Source organism: Hydractinia symbiolongicarpus, chromosome 6 (genome assembly GCF_029227915.1).
Source record: "Hydractinia symbiolongicarpus strain clone_291-10 chromosome 6, HSymV2.1, whole genome shotgun sequence".
Taxonomy (NCBI): Eukaryota; Metazoa; Cnidaria; class Hydrozoa; order Anthoathecata; family Hydractiniidae; genus Hydractinia; species Hydractinia symbiolongicarpus.
Genome location: NC_079880.1, coordinates 1111205 through 1122200, shown reverse-complemented (window position 1 = coordinate 1122200; position 10996 = coordinate 1111205).

Sequence of the window (10996 nt, the reverse complement as noted above, 5' to 3'; positions counted from 1 at the left end):
TGATAAGTGAGACAATTGGACTCCAAGAAATAACACTATTCTTAACTTGACATGATTGCCGGAACTCAGCGATTACACTGGTCGCTGGGGTAGCGCTTTATTCAAAAATGTAGACAAATAAGTTATTTTATGCTGTTGGACCAATCGTAGCCGTTATCGCGCGCTGAAGAAATAGCAACAGATTCAAAAACTAAATTTCATTGACTTTCTAACAGTATAAATCCGTTTGTGTTACAACAGGTGAGTCACATATTCGTACCAACATGTATTTCGTGATATCTTTCCGGTATTACTAGGTTGTATCGCCTTTAACAGTGAAACGATTGACTGTTGGACTTAATTGACTGATTTTGGGCTGTGACCTGATAAATGTAAAGGTGACACAATTGGGCTGCAAGAAGTAACATTCTTCTTAATTTGACATGATTGCCGCAACTCAGCGATTACAATGAGCGATGTTGCAGCGCTTCATTTTAAAATTAAGATGAAAAAGTCACTTTTTAACTGCGGATCGAATCCTTGCCGTTAGCGCGCGCTGAAGAAATAGAGACAGTTTCAAGTGCTACATTTCATTGACTTTCTAACAGTGTCAGTCCGTTTGAGTTACAACGGTTGGGTCACATATTCGTATTAGCGATATTTTTCTGATAATACTAGGTTGCATCGCTTTTAACAATGAAATGATTGACTGTGGGACTTAATTGAACTAACTTTCGACTGTGACCTGATAAATGTGATAAATGAGACATTTGGACTCCAAGAAATAACATTCTTCTAAATTTGACGTGATTGCCGGAACTCAGCGATTACACTGGGCGCTGTGGAAGCGCTTCATTTGAAAATTTAAATAAATAAGTCATTTTTACTGTGGGACCAATCCTAGCCGTTATCGCGCGCTGGAGAAATGTCAACAGTTTCAAAAACTACATTTCATTGACTTTCTAACGGTATCAATCCGCTTCAGTTACAACGTTTGCGTCACATATTCGTACCAACATGCATTTAGTGATTGTTACCGATATTACTAAGTTGTATCGCTTTTAACAATGAAACGATTGACTGTGGGACTTAATTGATCTAACTTTGGACTGTGACGTTATAAATGTTATAAGTGAGACAATTGGACTCCAAGAAATAACATTCTTCTTAATTTGACATGATTGCCGGAACTCAACGATTACACATTGGCGCTGTGGTAGCACTTCATTTAAAAATTTAGATAAATAAGTCATTTTTTACTGTGGGACCAATCCTAGCCGTTATCCCTCGCTAAAGAAATAGAGACAGTCTCAAAAACTACATTTCATTGACTTTCTAGCAGTATCAATGCGTTTGTGTTACAACAGGTGAGTCACATATTCGTACCAACATGTATTTCGTGATATCTTTCCGGTATTACTAGGTTGTATCGCTTTTAACAGTGAATCGATTGACTGTGGGACTTAATTGAACTAATTTTGGACTGTGACCTGATAAATGTGAGAGATGAGACAATTGGACTCCAAGAAATAACATTCTTCTTAATTTGACGTGATTGCCGGAACTCAGCGATTACACTGAGCGCTGTGGTAGCGCTTCATTTAAAAATGTAGACAAATAAGTCATCTTTAATATGGGACCAATCATAGCCGTTATCGCGCACTGAAGAAATAGCCACACTTTCAAGAACTACATTTCATTGACTTCCTAACGGTATCAATCCGCTTCAGTTACAACGGTTGCGTCACATATATTCGTACCAACATGTATTTAGCGATATTTATCTTTTATTACTAGGTTGCATCGCTTTTAACAGTGAAACGATTGAATGTGGGACTTAATTGAACTAACTTTGGACTGTGACCTGATGAATGTGATTAATGAGACAATTGGACTCCAAGAAATAACATTGATCTTAATTTGACATGATTGCCGGAACCCAGCGATTACACTGGGCGCTGTGGTAGCGCTTCATTTAAAAATTTAGATAAATAAGTCATTCTTTACCGTGGGACCAATCCTAAAGTTATCGCGCGCTGTAGAAATAGCGACGGTTTCAAAAACTACATTTCATTGACTTTTTAACGGTATCAGTCCGTTTCAACTACAACAATTGCGTCACATATTCGTACCAACATGTATTTAGTGATTGTTACCGAGATTACTAAGTTGTATCGCTTTTAACAGCGAACGATTGACTGTGGGACTTAATTGAACTGATTTTGGACTATGACCTTTTAAATGTGATAATTGAGACAATTGTACTGCAAGAAAAAACATTCTTCTAAATTTGACATGATTGCCGGAACTCAGCGATTACACTGAGCGCTGGGGTAGCGCTTCATTTAAAAATTTAGATAAATAAGACAATTTTTATTGTGGCACCAATCCTAGCCCTTAGCGCGCGCTGAAGAAATAGAGACAGTTTCAAATACTACATTTCATTGACTTTCTAACGGTATCAATCCGCTTCAGTTACAACGGTTGCGTCACATATTCGTACCAACATGTATTTAGCGATATTTTTTTCATATTACTAGGTTGCATCGTTTTTAACAGTGAAATGATTGACTGTGGGACTTAATTGAACTGATTTTGGACTGTGACCTTATAAATGTTATAAGTGAGACAATTTGACTCCAAGAAATAACATTCTTCTTAATTTTACATGATTGCCGGAACTCAGCGATTACACTGGGCGCTGGGGTAGCGCTTTATTCAAAAATGTAGACAAATATGTCATTTTGTGCTGTGGGACCAATCGCAGCCGCTAGGACGCGCTGAAGAAATAGAGACAGATTCAAAAACTACATTTCATTGATTTTCTAACGGTGTCAGTCCGTTTGAGTTACAACGGTTGGGTCACATATTCGTACCAACATGTATTTAGCGATATTTTTCTGGTATTACTAGGTTGCATCGCTTTTAACAATGAAACGATTGACAGTGGGACTTAATTGAACTAACTTTGGACTATGACCTTATAAATGTGATAAGTGAGACAATTGGACTCCAAGAAATAACACTATTCTTAACTTGACATGATTGCCGGAACTCAGCGATTACACTGGTCGCTGGGGTAGCGCTTTATTCAAAAATGTAGACAAATAAGTTATTTTATGCTGTTGGACCAATCGTAGCCGTTATCGCGCGCTGAAGAAATAGCAACAGATTCAAAAACTAAATTTCATTGACTTTCTAACAGTATAAATCCGTTTGTGTTACAACAGGTGAGACACATATTCGTACCAACATGTATTTCGTGATATCTTTCCGGTATTACTAGGTTGTATCGCCTTTAACAGTGAAACGATTGACTGTTGGACTTAATTGACTGATTTTGGGCTGTGACCTGATAAATGTAAAGGTGACACAATTGGGCTGCAAGAAGTAACATTCTTCTTAATTTGACATGATTGCCGCAACTCAGCGATTACAATGAGCGATGTTGCAGCGCTTCATTTTAAAATTAAGATGAAAAAGTCGCTTTTTAACTGCGGATCGAATCCTTGCCGTTAGCGCGCGCTGAAGAAATAGAGACAGTTTCAAGTGCTACATTTCATTGACTTTCTAACAGTGTCAGTCCGTTTGAGTTACAACGGTTGGGTCACATATTCGTATTAGCGATATTTTTCTGATAATACTAGGTTGCATCGCTTTTAACAATGAAATGATTGACTGTGGGACTTAATTGAACTAACTTTCGACTGTGACCTGATAAATGTGATAAATGAGACATTTGGACTCCAAGAAATAACATTCTTCTAAATTTGACGTGATTGCCGGAACTCAGCGATTACACTGGGCGCTGTGGACGCGCTTCATTTGAAAATTTAAATAAATAAGTCATTTTTACTGTGGGACCAATCCTAGCCGTTATCGCGCGCTGGAGAAATGTCAACAGTTTCAAAAACTACATTTCATTGACTTTCTAACGGTATCAATCCGCTTCAGTTACAACGTTTGCGTCACATATTCGTACCAACATGCATTTAGTGATTGTTACCGATATTACTAAGTTGTATCGCTTTTAACAATGAAACGATTGACTGTGGGACTTAATTGATCTAACTTTGGACTGTGACGTTATAAATGTTATAAGTGAGACAATTGGACTCCAAGAAATAACATTCTTCTTAATTTGACATGATTGCCGGAACTCAACGATTACACATTGGCGCTGTGGTAGCACTTCATTTAAAAATTTAGATAAATAAGTCATTTTTTACTGTGGGACCAATCCTAGCCGTTATCCCTTGCTAAAGAAATAGAGACAGTCTCAAAAACTACATTTCATTGACTTTCTAGCAGTATCAATCCGTTTGTGTTACAACAGGTGAGTCACATATTCGTACCAACATGTATTTCGTGATATCTTTCCGGTATTACTAGGTTGTATCGCTTTTAACAGTGAATCGATTGACTGTGGGACTTAATTGAACTAATTTTGGACTGTGACCTGATAAATGTGAGAGATGAGACAATTGGACTCCAAGAAATAACATTCTTCTTAATTTGACGTGATTGCCGGAACTCAGCGATTACACTGAGCGCTGTGGTAGCGCTTCATTTAAAAATGTAGACAAATAAGTCATCTTTAATATGGGACCAATCATAGCCGTTATCGCGCACTGAAGAAATAGCCACACTTTCAAGAACTACATTTCATTGACTTCCTAACGGTATCAATCCGCTTCAGTTACAACGGTTGCGTCACATATATTCGTACCAACATGTATTTAGCGATATTTATCTTTTATTACTAGGTTGCATCGCTTTTAACAGTGAAACGATTGAATGTGGGACTTAATTGAACTAACTTTGGACTGTGACCTGATGAATGTGATTAATGAGACAATTGGACTCCAAGAAATAACATTCATCTTAATTTGACATGATTGCCGGAACCCAGCGATTACACTGGGCGCTGTGGTAGCGCTTCATTTAAAAATTTAGATAAATAAGTCATTCTTTACCGTGGGACCAATCCTAAAGTTATCGCGCGCTGTAGAAATAGCGACAGTTTCAAAAACTACATTTCATTGACTTTTTAACGGTATCAGTCCGTTTCAACTACAACAATTGCGTCACATATTCGTACCAACATGTATTTAGTGATTGTTACCGAGATTACTAAGTTGTATTGCTTTTAACAGCGAACGATTGACTGTGGGACTTAATTGAACTGATTTTGGACTATGACCTTATAAATGTGATAATTGAGACAATTGGACTCCAAGAAATAACATTCTTCTTAATTTGACATGATTGTCGGAACTCAGCGATTACACTGAGCGCTGGGGTAGCACTTAACTTAAAAATGTAGATAAATAAGTCATTTTGTACTGGGGGACCAATCCTAGCCGTTATTGCGCGCTGACGAATTAGCGACAGTTTCAAAAAGTGCATTTCATTGACTTTCTAACGGTGTCAGTTCGTTTGAGTTACAATGGTTGAGTCACATATTCGTACCAACATGTATTTAGCGATATTTATCTGTTATTACTAGGTTGCATCGCTTTTAACAGTGAAACGAATGAATGTGGGACTTAATTGAACAAACTTTGGACTGTGACCTGATGAATGTGATAAATAAGACAATTGGACTCTAAGATGTAACATTCATCTTAATTTGACATGATTGCCGGAACTCAGCGATTACACTGGGCGCTGTGGTAGCGCTTCATTTAAAATTTAGATAAATAAGTCATTCTTTACCTTGGCGATCAATCCTAGCCCTTATCGCGCGCTGAAGAAATAGCGACAGTTTCAAAAACTACATTTCATTGACTTTCTAACGGTATCAGTTCGTTTCAACTACAAAAATTGCGTCACATATTCGTACCAACATGTATTTAGCGATATTTATCTGTTATTACTAGGTTGCATCGCTTTTAACAGTGAAATGAATGAATGTGGGACTTAATTGAACTAACTTTGGACTGTGACCTGATAAATGTGACAAATAAGACAATTGTACTCCAAGAAATAACATTCATCTTAATTTGACATGATTGCGGGAACTCAGCTATTACACTGGGCGCTGTGGTAGCGCTTCGTTTAAAATTTAGATAAATAAGTCATTTTTTCCCGTGGGACCAATCCTAGCCCTTATCGCGCGCTGAAGAAATAGCGACAGTTTCAAAAACTACATTTCATTGACTTTCTAACAGTGTCAGTCCGTTTGAGTTACAATGGTTGTGTTACATATTCGTACCAACCTGTATTTAGCGATATTTTTTTTGATATTACTAGGTTGCATCGTTTTTAACAGTGAAACAATTGACTGTAGGACTGAATTGAACGAACTTTGGACTGTGACCTGATAAATGTGAGAAATGAGACAATTGGACTCCAAGAAATAACATTCTTCTTAATTTGACGTGATTGCCGGAACTCAGCAATTACACTGGGCGCTGTGGTAGCGCTTCATTTAAAAATGTAGATAAATAAGTCATTTTTACTGTGGGACCAATCCTAGCCGTTATCGCGCGCTGAAGAAATAGCGATACTTTTAAGAACTACATTTCATTGACTTTCTAACGGTATCAATCCGCTTCAGATACAACGGTTGCGTCACATATATTCGTACCAACATGTATTTAGCGATATTTATCTTTTATTACTAGGTTGCATCGCTTTTAACAGTGAAACGATTGAATGTGGGACTTAATTGAACTAACTTTGGACTGTGACCTGATGAATGTGATTAATGAGACAATTGGACTCCAAGAAATAACATTCATCTTAATTTGACATGATTGCCGGAACCCAGCGATTACACTGGGCGCTGTGGTAGCGCTTCATTTAAAATTTAGATAAATAAGTCATTCTTTACCGTGAGACCAATCCTAGCCCTTCTCGCGCGCTGAAGAAATGGCGACAGTTTCAAAAACTACATTTCATTGACTTTCTAACGGTATCAATCCGCTTCAGTTACAACGGTTGCGTCACATATTCGTACCAACATGTATTTAGCGATATTTTTTTCATATTACTAGGTTGCATCGTTTTTAACAGTGAAATGATTGACTGTGGGACTTAATTGAACTGATTTTGGACTGTGACCTTATAAATGTTATAAGTGAGACAATTTGACTCCAAGAAATAACATTCTTCTTAATTTGACATGATTGCCGGAACTCAGCGATTACACTGGGCGTTGTGGTAGCGCTTCATTTAAAAATTTAGATAAATAAGACAATTTTTATTGTGGCACCAATCCTAGCCCTTAGCGCGCGCTGAAGAAATAGAGACAGTTTCAAATACTACATTTCATTGACTTTCTAACGGTATCAATCCGCTTCAGTTACAACGGTTGCGTCACATATTCGTACCAAAATGTATTTAGCGATATTTTTTTCATATTACTAGGTTGCATCGCTTTTAAAAGTAAAACGATTGACTGTGGGACTTAATTGAACTAACTTTGGACTGTGATCTGATAAATGTGATAAATGAGACATTTGGACTCCAAGAAATAACATTCTTCTTAATTTGACGTGATTGCCGGAACTCAGCGATTACACTGGGCGCTGGGGTAGCGCTTTATTCAAAAATGTAGACAAATATTTCATTTTGTGCTGTGGGACCAATCGCAGCCGTTAGGACGCGCTGAAGAAATAGAGACAGATTCAAAAACTACATTTCATTGATTTTCTAACGGTGTCAGTCCGTTTGAGTTACAACGGTTGGGTCACATATTCGTACCAACATGTATTTAGCGATATTTTTCTGGTATTACTAGGTTGCATCGCTTTTAACAATGAAACGATTGACTGTGGGACTTAATTGAACTAACTTTGGACTATGACCTTATAAATGTGATAAGTGAGACAATTGGACTCCAAGAAATAACACTATTCTTAACTTGACATGATTGCCGGAACTCAGCGATTACACTGGTCGCTGGGGTAGCGCTTTATTCAAAAATGTAGACAAATAAGTTATTTTATGCTGTTGGACCAATCGTAGCCGTTATCGCGCAGTGAAGAAATAGCAACAGATTCAAAAACTAAATTTCATTGACTTTCTAACAGTATAAATCCGTTTGTGTTACAACAGGCGAGTCACATATTCGTACCAACATGTATTTCGTGATATCTTTCCGGTATTACTAGGTTGTATCGCCTTTAACAGTGAAACGATTGACTGTTGGACTTAATTGAACTGATTTTGGGCTGTGACCTGATAAATGTAAAGGTGACACAATTGGGCTGCAAGAAATAACATTCTTCTTAATTTGACATGATTGCCGCAACTCAGCGATTACAATGAGCGATGTTGCAGCGCTTCATTTTAAAATTAAGATGAAAAAGTCACTTTTTAACTGCGGAACGAATCCTAGCCGTTAGCGCGCGCTGAAGAAATAGAGACAGTTTCAAGTGCTACATTTCATTGACTTTCTAACAGTGTCAGTCCGTTTGAGTTACATTGGTTGGGTCACATATTCGTACCAACATATATTTAGCGATATTTTTCTGATATTACTAGATTGCATCACTTTTAACTATGCAACGATTGACTGTGGGACTTAATTGAACTAACTTTGGACTGTGACCTGCTGAATGTGATAAATGAGACAATTGGACTCTAAGAAGTAACTTTCATCTTAATTTGACATGATTGCCGGAACTCAGCGATTACACTGGGCGCTGTGGTAGCGCTTCATTTAAAATTTAGATAAATAAGTCATTCTTTACCGTGCGACCAATCCTAGCCCTTATCGCGCGCTGAAGAAATAGCGACAGTTTTAAAAACTACATTTCATTGACTTTCTAACGGTGTCAGTACGTTTGAGTTACAACGGTTGGGTCACATATTCGTATTAGCAATATTCTTCTGATAATACTAGGTTGCATCGCTTTTAACAATGAAATGATTGACTGTGGGACTTAATTGAACTAACTTTTGACTGTGACCTGATAAATGTGATAAATGAGACATTTGGACTCCAAGAAATAACATTCTTCTTAATTTGACGTGATTGCCGGAACTCAGCGATTACACTGAGCGCTGTGGAAGCGCTTCATTTGAAAATTTAAATAAATAGGTCATTTTTACTGTGGGACCAATCCTAGCCGTTATCGCGCGCTGGACAAATGTCAACAGTTTCAAAAACTACATTTCATTGACTTTCTAACGGTATCAATCCGCTTCAGTTACAACGTTTGCGTCACATATTCGTACCAACATGCATTTAGTGATTGTTACCGATATTACTAAGTTGTATCGCTTTTAGCAATGAAACGATTGACTGTGGGACTTAATTGATCTAACTTTGGACTGTGACGTTATAAATGTTATAAGTGAGACAATTGGACTCCAAGAAATAACATTCTTCTTAATTTGACATGATTGCCGGAACTCAACGATTACACATTGGCGCTGTGGTAGCGCTTCATTTAAAAATTTAGATAAATAAGTCATTTTTTACTGTGGGACCAATCTTAGCCGTTTTCCCTCGCTAAAGAAATAGAGACAGTCTCAAAAACTACATTTCATTGACTTTCTAGCAGTATCAATCCGTTTGTGTTACAACAGGTGAGTCACATATTCGTACCAACATGTATTTCGTGATATCTTTCCGGTATTACTAGGTTGTATCGCTTTTAACAGTGAATCGATTGACTGTGGGACTTAATTGAACTAACTTTGGACTATGACCTTATAAATGTGATAAGTGAGACAATTGGACTCCAAGAAATAACACTATTCTTAACTTGACATGATTGCCGGAACTCAGCGATTACACTGGTCGCTGGGGTAGCGCTTTATTCAAAAATGTAGACAAATAAGTTATTTTATGCTGTTGGACCAATCGTAGCCGTTATCGCGCAGTGAAGAAATAGCAACAGATTCAAAAACTAAATTTCATTGACTTTCTAACAGTATAAATCCGTTTGTGTTACAACAGGCGAGTCACATATTCGTACCAACATGTATTTCGTGATATCTTTCCGGTATTACTAGGTTGTATCGCCTTTAACAGTGAAACGATTGACTGTTGGACTTAATTGAACTGATTTTGGGCTGTGACCTGATAAATGTAAAGGTGACACAATTGGGCTGCAAGAAATAACATTCTTCTTAATTTGACATGATTGCCGCAACTCAGCGATTACAATGAGCGATGTTGCAGCGCTTCATTTTAAAATTAAGATGAAAAAGTCACTTTTTAACTGCGGAACGAATCCTAGCCGTTAGCGCGCGCTGAAGAAATAGAGACAGTTTCAAGTGCTACATTTCATTGACTTTCTAACAGTGTCAGTCCGTTTGAGTTACATTGGTTGGGTCACATATTCGTACCAACATATATTTAGCGATATTTTTCTGATATTACTAGATTGCATCACTTTTAACTATGCAACGATTGACTGTGGGACTTAATTGAACTAACTTTGGACTGTGACCTGCTGAATGTGATAAATGAGACAATTGGACTCTAAGAAGTAACTTTCATCTTAATTTGACATGATTGCCGGAACTCAGCGATTACACTGGGCGCTGTGGTAGCGCTTCATTTAAAATTTAGATAAATAAGTCATTCTTTACCGTGCGACCAATCCTAGCCCTTATCGCGCGCTGAAGAAATAGCGACAGTTTTAAAAACTACATTTCATTGACTTTCTAACGGTGTCAGTACGTTTGAGTTACAACGGTTGGGTCACATATTCGTATTAGCAATATTCTTCTGATAATACTAGGTTGCATCGCTTTTAACAATGAAATGATTGACTGTGGGACTTAATTGAACTAACTTTTGACTGTGACCTGATAAATGTGATAAATGAGACATTTGGACTCCAAGAAATAACATTCTTCTTAATTTGACGTGATTGCCGGAACTCAGCGATTACACTGGGCGCTGTGGAAGCGCTTCATTTGAAAATTTAAATAAATAGGTCATTTTTACTGTGGGACCAATCCTAGCCGTTATCGCGCGCTGGACAAATGTCAACAGTTTCAAAAACTACATTTCATTGACTTTCTAACGGTATCAATCCGCTTCAGTTAC